Source organism: Impatiens glandulifera, chromosome 5 (assembly GCF_907164915.1).
Source record: "Impatiens glandulifera chromosome 5, dImpGla2.1, whole genome shotgun sequence".
NCBI lineage: Eukaryota > Viridiplantae > Streptophyta > Magnoliopsida > Ericales > Balsaminaceae > Impatiens > Impatiens glandulifera.
In genome coordinates this window covers 6,206,937-6,230,102 of record NC_061866.1, presented here as the reverse complement: position 1 = coordinate 6,230,102, position 23,166 = coordinate 6,206,937, and the positions used below count along the sequence as shown (strand labels likewise).

General features: G+C 29.7%; 1 pseudogene; it reads left to right on the top strand.

The window, feature by feature from the left end:
- Positions 1–7,846: 7,846 nt before the first annotated feature.
- On the top strand, positions 7,847–11,007 carry LOC124938310 (annotated as a pseudogene).
- Positions 11,008–23,166: the final 12,159 nt, after the last annotated feature.

Below are 23,166 nucleotides of genomic sequence, written 5' to 3'. Positions count from 1 at the left end.
AAAAGAAAATGGCTAAAAATTAAATAAATCTTTGGCGACGCTTAACTTCATGATACCGACGCTTAAAAAAGCGTCGCTAGAACTTGCGCCCACCCTACTTCTGGCGACGCAAGAATAAGTGTCAGTGATATTTTTGGCGACGCTTTTAAGGGTTGACAGAAATCTTTTTAAGCGTCGCCGAAAGTCTTATTTGTTGTAGTGTAGTTAGTTAAAAAGTTAAACTTATATGGTTAAAATATCCCGCATTCATTAAATTTGGTGTTGAATTTAAAATACAAAGTCTTATTAGCCTAGTTGGTTAAGAAGTTGTACTTGTTTTATTAGGTTACAAATTCGAAACATACATATATCATTTTAAATTTATTTTTAACCATTTAAATTTATGGGCGGGTCAACTCACAATCCGACCCAAATATTCATTTTGTTATATATATATATATATATATATATAATATATATATATATATATATCCAAATTAACCACAACTCTTGACCTGACAATCCAGACACTTTAAAAATTAAGTATCATTATTTATATATATATATATTTTAAATTTAAAAAAAAATAATTTCTCAATTTCATATTTTAGTATGATTTTAGGTATTTACTTAATATAAAATAAATATGTAATATTATATATAAATAAAAAAACTATTGATAAGTTATATAATGAGAGAAAAAATAATAATTAAACATTTAAAAATATAAATATATATGAAAATGGATAAAATATATTTATATAAAATTAATTATAAAAAATAAATTTAAGAGATAAGAAATTATATAATGAGAAATGATTGAGGGAAAGAATTTGGATGAGGGAATAAGAGAGGGAAGAATCGTGGAGCAATATGATTGGCTGAAAATATCAAATAATTTTTCTTTCTATTTTTCCAACCAATGAAGTGATGTCAAATCATTCTCACTCAAATTTTCTCCCCTTATCACTCATCTTATATAATATATATGAAAGAGAGAGAAAAAATTAATTATAAGAGAGAAATCCAAATGATTGTAGAGAGAATTGTTATACCCTTTCAATATTCAAAATCTTAGATTGTTAAGTGTTATTATATATAGATAAGGTAAATGAATTTATAAAATTTTGTCTCAATATATAAATATAGTTTTGTAAAAATTTGAGAGAGCGAAAATATTGTTTAGATAATTGAGTTTGTAGTTACATGAGAAATTCGGATATTTAAATGACATTTAGTGTGATAAAAAGTAAAGATTGACAATACTCAACATGTTGAGTGTAAACAAAGTAACATGTTGAGTGTAACAAAATTGCATATAATCCAAGATAAAGAGATAATTCACCTAACTTGCCACATACTCTCTCGAATCGACTTGGGAAGAGTTTTGATGGTAATGTTAGACACCTAATAGGTAAAACCTTGGGTAGTTATGAGAGTGAAGAGGATGTTGCCGAGGGGATGAGATGTTGATGACAACGAGTGACAGTTTGAATCGTCAGAGTATCACTGGATATTGATAACATCGAGTGACGTTTGAATCGTCGGAGTGTCGTTGAATGTTAATGTACAAGTGACGTTTGAATCGCTGGAGTGTCGCTGGATTGATTTTTTTTGTGTGGATACACTATACTAGGTAGTTGGACGGTGATAATGTTTGGACAAAATAATTTGTGGGGAAAATTTGTCGAGACACGAAGATGGACAGATCGATCGAGATATAAAGTACAGTTTTTGAAATGTCAAAACTGCTAAGAAAGAGCTCTGATACCACAAGAACATTATGGGATTTGTGATAAATAATTTCAAAATATATGAGATAATATAATTATTTGAGTTCTCCTCCAATGGTTATTTCCACCATTGGAGGAGGCAGAAGAAAATTGTGAACAAGTTTTTCAAAATGAAAAACTTACTCTAATACCATGTAGAAATTTGAGAGATGAAAAATATTGTTTAAATAGTTGAGTTTGTAGTTTACATGAGAAACTCAGATATTTAAAAGACATTAAGTGTGATAAAATGTAAAGATTACAACACTAAACAGTAAATAAATCAACATGTTAAGTATAAACAAATTGCACATAATCCAAGATGAAGAGATATTTCAACAAGTTTTATTATATTACTTTAAAGTAAATGCATTTAATAATATATATATATATATGCAATATTATATATAAATATAAACATTATTGATGAGAAAAAATATTTTTTTTATATGATATGATAAAAAAAATTAATTAGAAATTTTAAAAGATATATGAGAAGGGATAAATATAATTATATAAAATTAAGGATAAAAATTAAATTAGAGAGATAAGAAATTATATAATATATATAAGAGAGAAAAAAGAATTAGGATTGAGAAATTCAAATGATTGTGATTGTAGAGAGAGAAAACAATTAATTAAAATATTTTAAAAAATTATATGAAAAGGGATAAAATATATTTATATAAAGAAGAGTGATAGATAGAGGGAATTTGGTGAGGGAATGACTTGGATCACCTTAATGGGTTGGAAAATGTAAAAATGGGAGGAAAGTGAGAAAAGAGAGAAATTATTTAATTTTTTGTCAAGTCATTCTCTCACCAAATTTCCTCACCAAATTCCCTCACCTAATCATTTCTCTTATATAAAATAAATTATGAAAATTAAATATGAGAATAAAAGAAATTGTATAATATATATATATAAAAGAAAGAGAAAAAAAATTAGGAAAAAAATATTAATTATTTTTTTGAAAGGCCAATAATTAGAAGATTTTATATAATAGACTATTTTAATAAATTAGAAGAAAATCAAAGTGAATCTGAAAACGAAGAAAAAGTAAGGACATGAGTAGAGGTAGAAGCTTTTCACCTACTACCACGAGGGATAAGAAAGAAAGATGTCAGTGACGATCTTTCTACTCAAAACGAAACGACGGAAGAGGCGTTTAATGTTTGCGCATAATCACACTAATATACCGATTCCTAAGATGTCTCACTCTAAAGTAAGATTATCGGTTAAAAAACATTTAGCCATTAATAGGTTAGCTATTAAGTTATGGCTATGGCGCTGGTGTTATCACAGAAGATAGGCGACTCCTCAGCTTGGATACCGTAGTCTCTCAATTGTTGTTGAATCTACAGCAACTAAGCACAACAACTCCCAACAACTAAATATTCTGCTTCAGCCGCTGAGGTTGCTATGGAAGTCGGTTTCTTGCTATACTATGAGACAAGACGATCACCAAGGAATTGACATGTTTCACTAGTGTTCTTTCTGTCCACCTTACAACCTGCGTAGTCTGCATTAGAGTAACTGATTAAGTTGAAACTGGAATCCTTCAGGTACCACAGTCCAACGCATTGAGTACTCTTAAAATATTTCAAAATTCTTTTAGCAGTTACATCATGAGATTGTTTAGGGTTAGCCTAAAATATCTCGTCAACAACGAAGAGGATATCTAGCCTGCTTGTTGTTAGATAGAGCAGGGAGCCAATGATCCCACGATAGACAGTGATGTCAATACTTTGACCATCTTCATCTTTATCAAGCTTGAGAGACGAGCTCATTAGAGTTTATGCGGCTGAGAAGCACTCCATCACGAACTTCTTCAGCAACTCCTTGGTGTACTTTGCTTGATTGATGAAAGTGTCTCCTTCAAGTTGACGAACTTGAAGGCCCGAGAAGAAACTTAGCTACCCCATCATGCTCATCTCAAATTTATCTGTCATCATCTTAGAAAACTTCTCACATAATTTGGGGTTAGTTGACCCAAAAATAATGTCATCAACATATATATGAACAAATAAAATATGAGAATCTTTGACAAATTTAAATAATGTCTTATCAACAGAGCCTTTGGTGAAGTCATGATCAAATAGGAATTTGGTAAGTGTATCATACCAGGCTTCAGTAGCATGTTTAAGACCATATAAAACCTTATCTAGTTTAAAAACATGATTCATCAAGGTATGATTTTTAAAACTAGGAGGTTGCTCAACGTAGACCTCCTCATTAATTATTTTGTTAAGAAAAACACTTTTAACGTCCATTTGAAAAACCTTGAAGTTTTTAAAAGCAGCAATTTCCAGAAAGATTCGAATGGCCTCAATTCTAGCGACAGGAGCAAATGACTCCTCAAAATTAATGCATTCCTCCTGTCTGTAGCTTTGGGCCACTAATCTAACATTGTTCCTCGTAACCAAACCGTCTTTATTAAGTTTGTTGAGAAAGACCCATCTCGTTCCAATAATAGATTGATTAGCTGGTCTTGAACTAGATGCCATACTTTGTTTCTTTCAAACTAGTTTAGCTCCTCTTGCAATATGCGTTTGATCGTGGCGTGTTAGATCGTACTACAAAATATTTAGAAGAACGTGGTGTATGGGACACTACAAAACGTGGGTTGGTGGAATATTTGAGTAAGTGGCAGACAAGCAGTTATAGTGTGTTAAGTTGTCTCAGTAGACGAGTGATAGTGAATATTGTTGATTACCAAGCTGATGAGCTAAGTAGATAATCAGATGCTTCTTTAGACGACTCGTCTGTAGAAGTAAGACGTTTGCTTGCGCACTTCTTTAGACAACCCGTTTGTAGAAGTTAGACAACGTCTGCTCGCGTACTTCGACGACGTTTGCTCGCGCACTTCTTCAGACAACCCATATGTAGAAGTTAGACGACATCTTCTTGCACAAAGATAATTTACAAAACTTAATTTTATTCCGACCACGTCATTAAAACTATGTCATATTGATTTAAACTTATTTACATAAATTTATTAAAACATTTTTACTTAATTATTTCTCTTTTAATTATTTTTTCATTTTCTTTATTTAACTTAATATATATATATATATATATATATATATATATATATATATATATATATTACTCTAATTAACATTTCTAACTTAATTTTTTTTATTATTTAATATTTAATATTTATTTAATTTTATATATAAATATTTATATCATATTTTTCATAATTAAATTTATTTAAAAATAATTATTAAATATTATTAATAAAAATAATATTTATTTATATATAAATATTTATATCATATTTTTCTTAACTAAATTTATTTTTAAAAAATATATTAAATATTTTTTTATGTTATATATATATTTTTTCTAACATAGAATATATATTATTTTTATCATAGAATATATTTTGTTTTCTTATTTTTAATTTATAATATATAATATTCTGATTTAATATAGTAGGATTTTATATATATATAAAATTAATGATGATTTTTTTCATCTATAATATAATATTTAATTTAATATATTAGTGAATATATATATATATGTAAAATAAAATAATTTTGAAAGAAAAATTGAGAGAGAGAAATTATTAATATATATATATATATATATATATATATATATATATATATATATATATATATATATATTAAAAGAGAGAAATTAATTTAAAATGAGAAATTAAGAATGTGAAATGAGAAATTACCTTAATTACATATTCTATTTATTCTCAATTTATATACATTTTTTTATTAAATTATTTGATATTTATTTTTTCCCTCATTTATATATATATATATATATATATATATATATATATATATATATTATTTAAATTAAAAATATTTCTCTCCTAATTTATTTAGGATATATAATAATTATATAATTTTATAAATTTAATTAATTTTATATATAAATATTTATATCATATTATTTCTTAACTAAATCCATTTGAAAATAATACTAAATAAATTTTGTGTTTTTTTCTATCATATATATATATATATATATTCTTATTTTTAAGTTATATGTATATAATATTATAATTTAATAGGTTAAATTTTTATTAATATATAAAAATAATAAGGGAATAAAATATTTATATAAAATTATTAAGGATACAGATTATTTTTTACTTTCAATAATTTTTTCTAAATAATTTATTTTTTATTTTCTATATCATATATATATATATATATAATATAATATTTAAATTATTATTATATATATATATATATATATATATATATATATATATATATATATATATATATATATATATATATATATATATATATATATATATATATATATATATATATATATATATAAAAGAAGAGAGAAATCTATTAATATATATTATTATGAGAAATAAATTAATTAATGAAAAAAATATTTTATATTATTAATTGGTTAGAAAAGATTCAACATTTTAAATTTAAGAGTTATAATATATATATATATATATATATAATCAAAATAGGATTTTAGTTATAGATAAGTCTATGTAGTTAAATTTTAAAACTATAAGTGTGATATTTTATGATAAATGTAATTATATTTTATTTTATTCTATAAATATGTCTTTGTCAATAGATTTATTTTAAAATATTTTTTAAATTAAATTAAATTAATAAACTTTATCCCAAAAATAAATCTATGAATAATTTTATTTTTTTTCTAATTTTTTACTGTTATTCTATCTATGAATACATCTTATATTCATATTTTTCCTTATGAATAGTGAGAGATGTTATGTTTATTAAGATTAAATATATTTGTGAGGTTTTGTACTGTTTTAGATTATTTTAATAACTTAAAAAAAATCAAATATTACTTTTACTCTCTCTTTAATCTATTAGATCAATTAATTCATTAATTAAAATATTAAATTTATACTTTTTATTTTGAATTATTATTTATATTTTTAAATATTTTTTCTATATCTTCAAATTCATCACCAATCATCATTTTATTCTATTCTTTAGGCAAAAAAAAAATACCTTAGTACTTTTATAGTGTTAAAAATATATTTTAGAGGTCAGTGTCAATCCGTTTAAAATGTAAATGAAATAAAGAAACGTGTATGATCATATCAATTGCATAAAAATAAAGAAGGTAGTAGCTCCACTCTAAATTTTGATAAGTTAAGAGATCAAAATATTTTATATTTTACACTAAACTTTGTGAATCAATCAAATAGTCCGGTCAAAGTAGTTTAGAACCCATAAAGATAATTAATTAATTTTTGACTACATGTGTTCGAGAAAAAAATAAGTTAGACTTGGAATAAGATAGAATAGTAAAATTTAACTAATCGGGAAGGAAAAAAAATAAATGAATAAAGTTAAAGGAAATTTGAAAATTTCCTCCTTGGCATAAGTTGATTTGTTTAGGCACATATCTTTTTTTTCTATTTTTTTATATTTTGAACTTTGTTTTCTATTTACTTTTTGTAGTTGTATTTAAATTATTTTTATTTAATTCTAATAGATTATAATAAATATATATATATATATATATATATATATATATATATATATATATATATATATATATATATATATATATATATATATATATATATATTATCCCAAATCCCAATTATATGTCAATCAATTTAAAAACAAAATTAAAGTAATATTTAAAAAAAATTAAACCATAATATTTAAATACCTAGTATTATTAAATATATATATATATATATATATATATATATATATATATATATATATATATATATATATATATATATATATATATATATATATATATATATATATATATATATATTACTCAATCATCTCTAAGTTATCAAAATTATAAAAAAATGAATTATTGACTTATCTAAAATTTATTTATTGGCTAGTTGGGATAGTGTATGATTTTTCTTTTGTTTTATAAGCAAGGCTAAATTGTGAATAAACGTAGGAAAATGAATAATTAAAATATAGACCCTTAAGTCATCAACTAACGTGAGAGAGTCCAATAATAAACATGGCCACACATCTACAAGATAATGAAAGTCAACACATACATACACATAGATCAAACAATTTCAGAAAGAACCAAGAAACTTAATGAGTTCATCCATCATCAAAATCCCATTGATCCAAATGTGAGAGCCAAACAAAATGTCTCATCTTCATCTTCTTCTTCTTCAACTAATCTCTGTAATTGTATGCCTGATCACATCCACCACCCACGCACAATCTAACACCGAGTTCACCTTCAATGGTTTCCAATCCACCAACCTGACCTTGAATGGTGAAGCCAAGAACATTGAAGGAATTTTGTTCCTAACCAACCGAACAAAGCTGAAAACCGGCCATGCTTTTTACCCAAACCCAATCATCTTCAAGAATTCAACAATTGACTCTGCCATCTCCTTCTCAACTTCCTTTGTTTTCGGGATTATACCAGAAAACCCGTCAGGTGGCCATGGAATCTCCTTCGTAATCGCCCCTCAACCGGGTTTACCAGGGGCACTGCCGATCAGTTACTTGGGCCTTTTCAACACATCGAATATTAACCAGAACGGAACCAGCCACGTTATAGCCATAGAGTTTGACACAGTATTGAGCCCTGAATTTAACGATATCAATGACAATCACGTTGGAATCGATATAGACAGCCCAAACTCTGTATTGTCCATCCCTGCAGGGTATTACTTGGACGAAAACGACCCAATTCCTCAAAACCTGACCTTGATTAGTGATCAATCTAGGCGGGTTTGGATCGAATATGATGGCGTTAAGAAACAAATGAACGTAACAATCGCCTCAATCGAAATGGGAAAACCGTCTAAACCGCTTCTATCTTTAAATAAAGACCTGTCTCAATATGTAAATCAGATTATGTATGTCGGGTTCGCAGCAGCAACCGGTACCATTTTTAACCGACATTATTTGCTTGGTTGGAGTTTCAAAGTAAATGGCCAAGCTAAGGAGCTTGATCTCTCTCTCCTTCCAAAGACTCCTACAAATGGCAATAAAAATAGCTCAAAAAATAAGTTTTTGATAATCGGGATGCCTATGATTTTGGGTTTTGTTCTATTAATAACTATTATAACCGCTGTGGTTTACTATGTTAAAAGAAAGAAGAAGTTTGCGGAAGAAATGGAGGATTGGGAGCTTGATTATGGGCCTCATCGATTCAAATACAAAGATCTATATTTCGCCACTAATGGATTTAGCGACAAGGAATTGTTGGGTAAAGGTACGTTCTTACATTACTTCCTTTTCTCTTTTTCTCTGTTTTTTTATTTATTTTTTATGGTTTTTTTTCTTCTAATAGCTTGTTTGGATTGGGGTTATTTAGAAAACTTAAAGGAGAAAAAATAATTATTGTTGATTAATTATTTAATTAACCTAATATTAGTCACCAATTATAATATTTTATAATTGCTAAATAAAAAAATCAATAAGAATAAGAATAAATGATTTCATTGATCTAAAGAAAAACTGTAAGAATAAAATTGAATAAATGAGTCCTAAAAATAAAATTAATATATTGTAAGACTAACAATTAAGTTTAATCTCTAATTTAAAATCATTTATTTATTATAATATCTTATTTTCTATAAAAATATCAATATAAGGAGAAAAATAGACAAAGAAAGGTGATATTGAACCACTAATCACCGCAAGAGGTTAATAGTTAGCGATGTTAATTGGACATCTCGCTATAATATTTGTCACAAAGTAACAAACATTAAATGTTTTAAGTGACAATTGAACTCGTGATCTGTATTATTTAAAACTATTCTTACCACTTTAAATTAAGTTAGTGAGTTTGTTAAAAAAAAATAGTATTAAAATATTTTTTTTTTAACATTGTAGTAAAATATGTATTACATATCCCATTAAAATTACTACTGAAAAACAAAATATTGAACACTAATACTATACTTTTTACAATAATTTTTAAAAAAAATCAAATATTATAGATAAAGTGCTGCTAAAGGAGACTAAAATTTTAAAATTATTTGATTCTGTACAACACTTTTCAAGAGTTTAATATTTCTAACTTCAATGGCAACTTAAACAAAAGTTGTTAAATATGTCTTTAATTTAATAATTAAAAATTCAAAGTAAAATTTAACCTTATTTGGATATTTGGGCAAATTAAGGTGTCAACGTGATCAATATCAAGTTTAATTTTAAACCTTATATATGTATCAATTCAAATATTTTTCAAAGATTAAAGCTTTAACTTGATATATATTATCTTAATATTGTACGTAGGTCTCAATTTAATATGTTTATATTAAACGTGTTCTCAAACCAATGTTAATATTTTTCACATTTCTTGCAAAGGTGGATTTGGGCAAGTATATAGAGGTATGCTACCAAGTTCAAAAATTGAAATTGCCGTGAAAAGAATGTCACAAGAATCATGGCAAGGGAAGAGAGAATTTGTGGCAGAAATCGTGAGCATCGGTCGTCTTCGCCACCGTAACTTGGTTCAACTCATAGGATATTGTCGACGAAAGAAAGAACTTCTATTGGTTTATGAGTATATGCCAAATGGAAGTCTAGACAAATTACTTTATAACAAGTCGGGGAACACTCTAAATTGGAACCAACGTTTCTTGATCATTAAGGGAGTAGCGTCAGGTCTTTTCTATCTACACGAAGGATGGGAACAAATTGTTATCCACAGAGATGTTAAGGCGAGTAATGTCTTATTAGATAATGAACTAAATGGGAAATTGGGTGATTTTGGGGTGGCCAGATTACATGACCACGGGTCTGATCCTCATACCACCCAAGTAGTTGGTACATTGGGTTATCTTGCCCCTGAACAAATGTGGACCGGAAAGGTGACTGAAGCTACTGATGTCTTTTCTTTCGGGGCATTTTTATTGGAAGTTGCATGTGGAAGGAGACCCGTTGCAATGAAGGAAGAGCGGTTCATTTTGATAGAATGGGTGTTTCGGTTTTGGTTAAAGGGTTTGATTGTTAATGCGATAGATCCAAAATTAGGTGATGAATTTAACTTTGAGGAGGTAGAATTGGTAATGAAGCTAGGTTTGCTTTGCTCAAATATGAACCCTTCAGCGAGGCCAACTATGAGGCAAGTGGTGGAGTATTTAGAAAGTGATGTTGCGATGCCAGAGCTCTAATCGTTTGGGATAACAATCTCGTCATTGACCTTTCCTCATCGAGAAGGAATAAACGATGATTTATATCCATCAACTTCAACAGGTAAAACAACCTTTGATACATCAATTATGGTTGAATCACATCTTTCCGGAGGCAGATGATGATTTCAATAATTATATAATTGTACATATGGTTTGCACTTACAAAAACATCTTTATGTATGTGTGCTTTTGGGCTGGCTAATTGATGTTTGTTGACTTGTTGGTGTAGGTTTGTAGTGTTTTGAGATTAGTGTAAGATTTGAAAAAAAAAATATATGTTTTTTTTTTTATTTAATATCTCTAATGTACTAATTTGGAATGGTTTTTTACCTTGTAAGTGTTTTATTTATGATGTGAATGCTTTGTCACAAACTTTAGTTTGAAAGCTTTGTATTTTGTATTTGTTAGTAGGAAGGTTTTTATTTGGTAAAAAAACATAGTTCTTTATTGAAAGAATACTTGAAAAAAAAAGAAACAAGAAACAATAGTACCCAAACTCATGGTTTCGAAGAATTTGGGAGACATGAGATCATAAATGAGGATTTACACGGCGTGGTATGGTTCTGAAGCTAGTGATGCGAACTTTTATCGAAAACTAACTAAGCATTTGAGATAGATATATCGATTCAACAATTATATAATCATTGTTTTCTTCGTCTTGGAATAAAATTGTTGTAGGATAAAGAAAAAATGAAAAATAACATTGAGGTGGGGTTTGTCTTGGATGTATGGAAGTTTGTGGATGTGAGAAAAAAAGAAAAGATGGGTTTTAGATTTATATTTTGTTATTATTATAAAAATAATAATAATAATAATAATTCATGTGGCAACAAAATATTAGAGATTATAGAAGATTATCTTTAAGATCAACCAGTTTGATTGAATTGAGAATAATTAATTAAAGTAATACTTTATCTAATAAAATATAAAGCCATTTTATAAATGTTTTTAGCTGTTTAGGTCAAACCTCTATTTGGTAAAAAAAAAAAAAAAAAAAAAAAAAAAAAAAAAGTCTAAATAAGAGTGTTTTATGTCATAATTCAATATTAAGTGAAAACGTTTTAAATTTAGCCTCAAAGAATAATTCAACGATTATATTGTTTTATTAAACATTTCAAAAAAAATAAAAGGTATTAAATAAGAGAAAAGATTATTAAACTGATTTAAAAAAATTATTTAACATGTCAGAGTGTAAATAAAATACAAAATAAATAAACAAATTTCCATTATAGAAATTTCAATTATAAGAATTACAATTCAAATTCAATGAAATCTATCCAAACATAACTTGAAGGAAAAAATATTCTCGGTAGAGATGGCATCATTCCATTTCAAATTATTTTATTTTAGGAAAAAGAGAAAAAAGAAATTATTTTAATTTTTTTTTTAGCAAATGCAAACATCATTATTGTCTCGTCCAAATTCTCTCCCATAATTATTTCTCTTAAATAAATAAAATTTAAATTTTATAATAATTCAAAAACAAAAACAAAATAAAGAATATATATATATATATATATATATATATTATTTTGTTTATTTCATATAAACAAAATAATGAATATTAATATATACCAACTAACTTTTTCTTAATATATATATATATATATATAATTAAGTTAATATGAAATTAAAAAAATAATAATAAATAAAAGTTTAAAAATCTAAATATTTGACAAAAAATTTAATTAAAAAAATATTTTAATTATTACATGAATAATTAAATAAAAATAAATTAATATATAAAACTGATATTATTAAATTTTAAAATTAATAAAATATATATTTGTGAATTTTTTAATAGAGAAGTGAAATAAAAATGAATTAAAAAAAAGAATGAAAGAGTGAAAGATGTAACATAATCTTGTTAGGTTAAAAAAGTACGAAAAAAAATTATTTTATTTCTTCAATTACATTACCGTCACATTATTACATCTATAAATCATTTCTCTTTTTAATAATACTACTATTTGTATTAGGTTAGGTCTATTAAATGTTATTTAAATAATTTATTATTTTTATATATATCTTTTAATTAACTATATTAATTAAAATATTAATCAGAAATATTAAAATATACTCTATTTATATAAATGATTTTTTTTTTAAATATTAATATTTTTTAAGTTTTTTCAATTAATAATTGAACTTTTCATTATCATACTAAACAAGATTAATCAAATAGTTAAATGAGTTATTTAAATACTTGAAATAGTAATAAAATCTAAGTGATAAGACCAAAAATTATTTAAATAATCAAATAAATTATTTGTTTGATTTGAGATTATAAAAAGTTAAAAGATATTAATATTTTTTTATAAAATATATTTTAATAAAAATACTCATATATATATATATTTTTTTTAGAAAAACGGTTAAAACCAATTCATTAAAATTCCAAAAGTAAGAGCGGCATAAATCAAAACTAGACAAACCCTAGCTATGATTAAGGATGACAATCAAAAGATCGTAAAAAATCTGATAAGTAGCATTCATACATTCTAAAAAACAGAGATTACAAACAGAAAATACTACATTTAAACCTAACCATCCTAGTCTGGGATTTTCTAATGTCATCTATTTTCATTGAGATGCATTCTTCCCCTTCCCATTCCCTTTCCTCTAACGATAAAAAGAGATTGTATTGAAGAAGATGACGAGTATTGTTGATTCTCATTTTGAATTCTCTCTTTGTACGAGCCCGTTCTGATTTGATAGAAAGAATTATTTATGAGAATTTCAGGCTTTTACCTTTGTTATCTTCAACTTGTATTTCTATATTCTTGTCTTCATTATCTACAGTTTCGGCTTCAAACTCCACATCGGTTTTGGATTCTTCTTTATCGGCTTTAACATTCTCTGTTTCAGCTTTGAAATTCTGGGTGTTTTTCTCTTGAGTTTCCCCAACAACAACTTGAGGTTCATCTTCTCTTTCCATCCCGATCCTTCGCATTAAAAATTTTTTTTTTCCTCTTCACCTTGATTCCCTTTACTTTCTTTCTTTCGCTGCTTTCCTTTTTCTCAGAATTCTTCTTGCTTTCTTCTTCTGCGTTTTCCTCATTTTTTTATTTTTTATCATTATCCTTAACTTCCACAATATGCTCTCCCATTCTTGATTCTTCCATTTTATTTTCCTACTTTTTTGCTTTACAGACTTTCATGATTTTCTGTTCTTCTTCAATTTCATTTGCACATTTAGTACTAACATGTTTGAAAGTATTGCAGAAAGCACACATGTTTGGCCTCCATTCATATGAGATTTTCATGACTGTGGGCTTTCCATTCCTATCAACAACTGATATTTTTTGGCAGTGTACTTTAAGGATGTACTTTAATGCTTATTCTAGCAAAAGTAAGGTGCTCTCCTTCCTTTGTAATCGAGTCCATATATAAGGGTTTTCCCAATAGACTAGCAAAGTGACTTAGAGCTTCTGCATTATACACGTGTGCTGTGATATTCATAAGTTACCATATTTGGGCTGTTTTCTTTGGCTTGCTTAGAAGGGTCAATTCTTCAGACCATCTCTCCAACTTCATACAGTTGGATCCAATATAAGTATGCCCAATTTTCAGAATATCATCCAAGTTCGTTCCCTTTTTGAATTATAGAAAATAGAGATCATGGATGTTTGTAGAAACCTTCTCTAGTCCCTTCTGCTCCCATTGTTTCATTAGTGATTCCTTAGTGTTTGAAAAAGATACACGATTTTTTCTTATGTAGTTCCCAACAACTACATTTTCTCATTCTTTGACGCATTTCTCCTCCACTTCAGTGGACAATTTAAATTCAAAAGGAGAGTTGAGAATCTCAACTTTTATTTTAAACTCACCTAAGTAGATTTGACATTTGTATGAATGATCTTCTGCTTTCTTTTCTGCATTCTTTTTCCAGACTTCATTTACCTTCCAGTTGGAATTGCTCATGATAGTATATGTCTTTGATTTTTGGGACTTCATTAGCTCCCTCATTGTTTTCACTAACCAGTTTACTATCTTTTCGTATTCTTCCTTCTTCAGTAGGTTCCAATCTTGAAGATAATGTATATTCAATTGGACGGTTGTTTGTTGTATTTTCTCTTTATTGAGCACAATCTCTCATTTCTTTGCATGCATCAGTAACTTTGTGATTTGATTTTTAAGTCCAAAGAGGTTTGCTCTTTCATTATACCCAACCTTCCATATTTCTTCATTTTCCCCTGTTTTCCTACTGCATTTTCTTCGGAATTTATATCAGTAATTCGTTCTTTATCTTTGCTGCATTCCTGTTTTTCATGGATAATTTGTTCAGCAATCCTATCGATTTCTTTTTCAGCTACCTCCCTTAAACCCTCCATCACAAATTCTCTGACTTCCTTATTCTTATTGCTTTTCTTTCTTCCCATTTTGATGAATAGAAGAACACAACAACAAAATAGAGCAATACATAATAGGATACACTAGAAACCCTAACTATTACAAAACAGGGTAAACTAGAAACCCTAACCTTCCAACCAAACTTTACAGATGAATAAACGACCTAGTTATTAGAATCGATACCGTGTCGTTCGTGCTGATTGTGTCGATCATGTCGATTGTGCGCACATTTTGAATTGACAAGCGACTTTGAGCGACTAGCAATCGCGACCACATCAAGCAAAACTGTGACCTTGATACCGTGTCGATCGTGTTGTTTTTTCGTTCGTGCTGATTGTGCCGTGAAATCTCCAGAGGTTCAAAAATACTCATATATTATAAAGTTGAGTTTGAGTCTTTTAAACTTTTCTCAAAATAAATATTAATAATAACTAAGTGAGTTATTTAAATGGAAAATTTGATGAAATGATCATAATAATTGACTTAATTGTGCAGATGACCAACGCCTAAAAAAATTACGTAAATGACCATTTTCTATTTTCGAACAAAAATACCCCCATCGTGTAAAGATTTCATCTAATCTTTTATAGAATCAACCAATTATTCACTATTTTTAGCCTCTTCATATGACTCTGGCTCCACCCATTCGTCACAAACGTATATTCATCTCGAGAATATCTAGTTGAAGGTTGTCGATCTCTCGTAGATCGTCTAAGTGGAATTTTAGGTAATTCATCTTGCTCACTATTATCATTGTCCATGTGAACATCATGTTCACCTCAACATCATCCTTTTGCACCCGATTTTCTGTTGAAATAGGTAAATCAGATAAATGAACTTTAACTAAATTTATCGATTCACCTTTTCCCTTCAACTCATCATTTTTAGCTTGATCACTTCCCTCAGTAGTCTCATCTTTAAAGAAGATAACGTCACGACTTCTGATAAGCTTCTTTGCAACTAGATCATATATTCTGTAGTCGAACTCATCTTGGCCATAACCCAAGAAGATGCACTCACGACTATTCACATCCAACTTTGATCTTTCATCCTTTGGAATGTGAACAAAGTACCTGCATTCAAATACTCGTAGGTGATCATAAGAAACATGCTTATTTGTCCATACCTTATTTGGAACTTTACCGTCCAAAGCAACTATAGAACTCAAATTAAAAACATGTACCACAATGTGTAATGATTCACCCCAAAACGTTGGGGGACAACTTTGTTTATGAAAGAAAACATTTAATCCTCTCAACAATTGTCTTGTTGATCCTTTCTGCAAGGCCATTCAACTCAAGAGTCTTTGGAGGTGCCTTCTGGTGTCTAATCCCATATTGTCTACAGTATGTATCAAATGGACCATAATACTCATCACCATTATCACTACGAATGCACTTGATCTTTTTTCTAGTATCTCTTTCAATAAGAGCATGAAATTACTTGAACTTGTGTAAAACTTCATCTTTAGTTTTCAAAACATAGATCCAAAGCTTCCTGGAATGATCATCAATAAACGTTACAAATTAAAAAGCACCACTATTAGTTCGTACCTTTAAAGGTCCACAAACGTCAGAATGCACCAACTCTAAGAGATCTGACTTTCTTGAGGGAGGATTATGCTTGAACGATACTCGAGTTTACTTTTCCACAAGATAATAAAAACATTTCTCCAAATTTGTCTCACTCAAACCCGAAATAACATTTTGCTTAACTAGTAAATTCAACCCCTTTTCACTAATGTGACCAAGTCTTCGGTGCAATAAATTTAAAGCTTCTTTACTTCGTACAACATCCACATTATCTTACTTATTAAAGATTGCATTAAATATATATTTGAAAAAACTTATCTCCTCGAGCTACAACGAGGTTACCTTTCGAAAGTTTCCATTTTCTAGAACCAAAAGAGCTTAAGAAACCATCATCATCAAGCTTTCCAATTGAAATCAAATTCAACCTTATGTCTCGAGCATGTCGAACATCTTAAAGCAACAACTTCGACTCATTGCTAGATTCTAGACAAACATCGCCAATACCAATAACCTTACTTACGACATTATTACTCATTTTCAATACTCCAAAATTACCAGAAGTATAAGATTTAAAGTAATCTTTCATTGGCGTAACATGTATGGAAGCTCTTGTGTCGAACACCCAAGTTGACTCATGGAATACAAGGTTAATTGTATTCTCGTCGTGAATAGTGAAGAGATCATAAGTAGTTGATGAGACATGATCTTCAGAATCATCTTTCTTTTGCTTAGATTTGTTCGCTTCATTTTTTAGCTTATAACCGTTCTTCTTCATGTGTCCACTTTTTCCACAATGGTAGCATCAATTGGTTTGTATTTTGAATTAGACTTGTTCGGAATCTTATGTCTCGACTTATCTTTCTCACCTCTACTATCATGTCTTCCCCGGTTTTCAACAACAAACACATTTGACTGTGATGAAGAGCCTTGAGATTTTCATCTCAATTCTTCATTTAAGACACAACTTTTGGCTATCTCCAATGTTACTATACCATTAGAAACAAAGTTGCAAAGAAAAACTTTAAAATTCTCCCATGAATCAGGTAGAGTAGTCAATAACCAAAGCCCTTGAACATCGTCTTCGAAGTTTATACCCATTCCTGATATCCGATTAAGAACACCCTGAAAATCATTCAAGTGATCAGCCATAGAAGCACTATCACTATATCTTAAATGAATAATCTTTTGGAGTAAAATTAATTTGTTACTTCCTGTCTTTGAAGCATACAAATTCTAAGCTTACCCTACAAATTAGGTGCATTTGTCGCATGATGTATGTGGTTATAAACATTCTCTTCAACAAATTGACAAATGAAACCACATACTTGTTCATGCTCAAAAGCCCATTCGTCATCAAATTTGGAGATGGATTTCTCACTACCAAAAATATGTAAATGCAAAGACTTCACAAATAGAAAATCTTTCATTTTACCCTTCCGAATATGATAGTTTGAACCATTCAATAAAATCATTCTATTTGTGTTAATCTTCATAAACCAATCAAAATAAAAACGCTTAGAACCAAGCTCTCTGATACCACTATGTTGGGAATAAAGCGGAATAATCATTACACTTGTGATAATAAATTATTCCCCACTTGATTGGATCTTTAGGAGCGAGAAACGACAAACATAAAAGGAAATATAAATGAAACAAGAACACCAAAATTTTAACATGGAAAACCTCCTCAAATCAAGGAGTAAAAACCACAGAACGTTTCTCCAAAAGAAGCTTCACTCACTAGTAGAAAAAGGGGCATTAGTAAGGGCTAAAACCGTTACTGAAAGCATCTAACGCCGTTACTGAAACTTATTTGTAACGGCAAATAAAACCGTTACCAATCGTTACTAAAAATTACGTTACAGAAAATGAACTAGTATCAGTAACGGCGTTCGAACGCCGTTACTGATAGTCATGTAATAACAGTAACGGTTCTAGCCGTCTAAAAACCGTCACAGAAACATCACAATCATCTGTAACGGTTTTTGAAAACCGTTACAGATAGTAATGGGACAACAGTAACGGTTTTAGCCGGCTAAAAACCGTTACTGAAAGACTTTAGTATCTGTAACGGTTTTCGAAAACCGTTACAGATGATTGTAATGTTTCTGTGACGGTTTTTTGTTTCTTAAACCGTTACAGTTAGATTTATAGTAACGGTATTTGAAATTATTTAACCGTTACTAAACCCTAATAGATTTTTTTTTTTTACAAATTTTTACCTATTTAAAACCTCAATCAATAACCAATAACCAAAAATCAAAAAGCACACAATCATCAATAACCAAAAACCCAAAACTACAATCATTAATTCAAAACAATAATCATCCACAAACTACAATCCATCCAAAAACTATAATCCATCCAAAAACTACAATCGTATCACAAATTCACAAAAACCATTAATTAATGTAATTCAAATTACATTCAACTAACCAGAAGCGACGATCACGAGGAAGGGGATCATCTCTAAGTAGGAGGGGCATCATCTCGAGTGGGAGGGGCAGGTGGAAGTTGATCACGGGGAATCCTGGCTAATAAGAAGTTCATCGTCGATCTCAGCTCAAGCATCTCATCCCGCATTCTCTCACGCTCCCTTCGAGCTTCTTCACGTTCATCCTCACGCTGCATCAATAACTCTTCGCGTTCCATTTCACGCTGCCTTTGTGCTTCCTCACGCTCCATTTGACGCTCCATTAAGGCTTCTTCGCGCTCTCTCCGTGACTGAAGCTTCTCAGCTTCACGCTCCTCTCGCATCCTCTGTATCTCCTCAAGTAAAAGGGCGTTTTGCGTGTCACCGCGCTGTGTGCTAGTACCACCCCGAGCATCAGGTCTAAAAGATCTAGGTGTGACACCGGAGCCCAAACCCACAACTCGCCCATGTCCCTGAGACCCGAATGCGCACTCAGCCAACTGCAATTCATTTCTATTCGGGTCTTCTTCTATAGCAGTTCGCAAGGCAGTCTACAAACACAAATTACATTCGATTACATACATACATAAAAGAAATAAAAGAAATATAACTAATAAACACGACTTACCACTTTTTCTTGAATAATAGGGGGAACCTCCGGAAAATCATTAATAGTCCACATAAGAGCTGCCCGTAGATTAAAATATTGTTTTCTGCTTGCATCGTATGTCTTCACACCGGTATTCCACAATTCCGTCAACTCTTCAATAAGTGGCTCTAGAAATACGTCAATACAATCACCGGGACTTTTTGGTCCTGGAATGAGCATTGAAAGAAGAAAATTGTGTTTATCCATACATGTGGTAGGAGAGACGTTGTAAGGGATGAGAATAACTGGCCAAATGCTGTACGATGTTTTTCCGCTAGCAAAAGGTTGAAAACCATCACTAGCCAAACCAAGTCGCACATTTCGAGGTTCTGTTGAGAAATTTGGGTACAAGTTATCAAAGGTCTTCCATGTCATTGAATTAGCAGGATGCCTCAACACATCATCTTCGGGGTTGTTATCTTTATGCCAAGTCATGTGTGGAGCAGTTTTGGAACACATGTATAATCTTTGCAACCTCGGTTTTAATGGAAAATAGCGCAGAGACTTGTTGGGTATATACTTACCATTCACCTTCGTTCGAATTGTACCATTAGATTTATTGACATTCCACCTAGAAAGCCCACAAACTTTACATTGCTGCAAATCCTTATCCTCTTTACGAAAAAGCATGCAATCATTCTTACACGCGTCAATTGTTTCGTACGATAGGCCCATGTCTTTAATGAATTTCTTGCACTCATAATACGAATTCGGTAGTTGATTATGAATTGGTAGTATTTCCTCCTTCAATAAACTCAACAATAAATCAAATGACGTGTTTGTCCACTGACCTACATTCTTGATGTGAAGAAGTTTAAGAAGAGTTGAGGCTTTGGAAATGCGAGAACCTTCATATAAAGGTAGTTTCGAATCGTCCAACAATTTGTAAAACGTATTAGCATCATCAACGGGAGGCTCATTTTCGATCGACCGTTCATTATCAATGTTGACATTAGGGTACAAATCACCAATAATATCTTCCATTAGATGATCCTCAACAATAATATCTTCCATTACATGATCCTCACAAACTTCAACAGGTTCGTCTTCCATGATAGTAGTCTCGTTATTTGGTGGTTCATTGATCGGTTCGTCTTCAATTTCATCATCTGATTCATCTTCCTCCACATTCTCGGTAACATCATTTACAAGTTGACGTCCAATTGATCTCTTTTCACCGTGAAAATACCAAAAACCATAATTTTGTCTTATGCCGTATACAATTAGATGAGATCTAACAACACTCTTATTCTCATATACTCGATTTGCACACCTTACACAAGGACATGCAATCGATGATCTACCCGTAGACCTTTCAGCAAATTCTATGAATTTGTCAACCCCCTCACTATATTTAGGATCGGTACGAAGTATAGTCATCCATGTTTTGTCTGGGATTTCCATCTAACCTAACATACAAATTAATAATCCAACAATCTAACATCAATAACCTAACATACAAATCATTTATTAATCTAATAATCCTATAATCTAACTTAATCAAATAAACCAACAATCCATCAATAATCTAACATACAAATAATCTAACTTAATTTATCAATCCAATAATAATCTAACATACAAATAATCTAACTTAATTTATCAATCCATCGATAATCTAACATATATACAAATTATCCACTAACCTAACATACAAATTATCCACTAACCTAACATACAAATAATCTAACTTAATCTATCAATCCATCGATAATCTAACATATATACAAATTATCCACTAACCTAACATACAAATTATCCACTAACCTAACATACAAATTATCCACTAACCTAACATACAAATTATCCACTAACCTAACCTACAAATTATCCACTAACCTAACATCAATAATCTACTTATAACAATCTAACATTGATTGTAAATAAGAACTAACCTGAATTTTGAAGTGCAAACTACAATCCGCGGCAACAAAGACAATGGCAAATTCAAACCCCGATCGAATTGAAATTAATGCAACCTGATTCAACAGTTCAAACGCAAAAAGTGAAAATGAAAACCTAATTCAACAGTTCAACATATATAAGAAGTAACATGATTGAATACCTGATTATACCGTTCAAACGGCAGTGAATAACGATTTGATCAGTTTAAACGGGGAAATTCAGAATTTCTGCAAACAATAGTGTTGATTATGTTGACAGAAAATACATAGCCCAAAAACGTAAACCAAAATCAAAATCATGTAAGTGATGTTAGCATCTAAAGCATCATTTGTATATATACCATGCCAATCAAGAATTCTGAACATAATTTATACATGAAAAACAGATATTCAATTCAGTTAAGGCTAGAAAGTGAGAGTTAGTACTCTCTGTTTTTACTAATTGCTGTTTATTAGAAATACCATTATTGTTTACTAATTACTTTCTTAAAAACATAACAACAAAACAGTCACAACCATTATTAGAAGAATTCTGCACATTATTGTTTACTTTCTTAGAAATACCATATACTCTCTGTACTTTCTTGTTTACTTTGAATAAAAACAGTCACAAATATTCTTAAAAGTCCTACATATGTCATAATTATATAACATACTATCATATTCAATCTAAAAGGGCATATAACTCATACAATTACTAATTAAACTACAACAAAACAACACCTCAAACGTAATATCCAAAATCAGCTTCGATTACAGTAATTATACAAACAATGTTCACAATCTGCATACTTCACAATCAGACTATAGCATAAACCAATCAAAAACAGTCCAAACCTAGATTACTTACGCTGGCTAAATCAATCAATCTCTTCTATTCGTAAGACTATTGCAGAACAAACCCAACAATCTTGACACTTGGAAATTAACACTACATGACATATACATAAATTGATTGTCTGCGTTTTGATTGTCTGCGTCATGTAAACTCACAATCAGACTATAGCATAAATCAATCAATCTCTTCTATTCGTAAGACTATTGCAGACTTCACAATCAGACGTGTGGCAGAGGGAGAAGAAAGTTTACCTGGCTGGAAGAGGGGACGACGGCGACTTCAATCGAAGAAAAGAGAGAACGATTCTTGAAGACGTGTGGCAGGGAGAGGGGACGATCGGCGGAGGAAGAAAACTTACCTGTCGGCGACGGCGACTTGAGAAGACGGGCGGCGTTGGCGACTGGAGAAGACGGGCGACGATTGGAATGGCTTCACAGAATATCGGAAAGAAGAGGAGAAAGCGCGGAGGAAGAAAAGAAAAGAAAGAAAAGAAAGGAAAGAAAGAGGGAAGTTGTTCGCGGGTTTTTTATACAATATCTGTAACGGTTATTGCAAAACCGTTACAGATACCAAGGATAAAAAATAAAAAA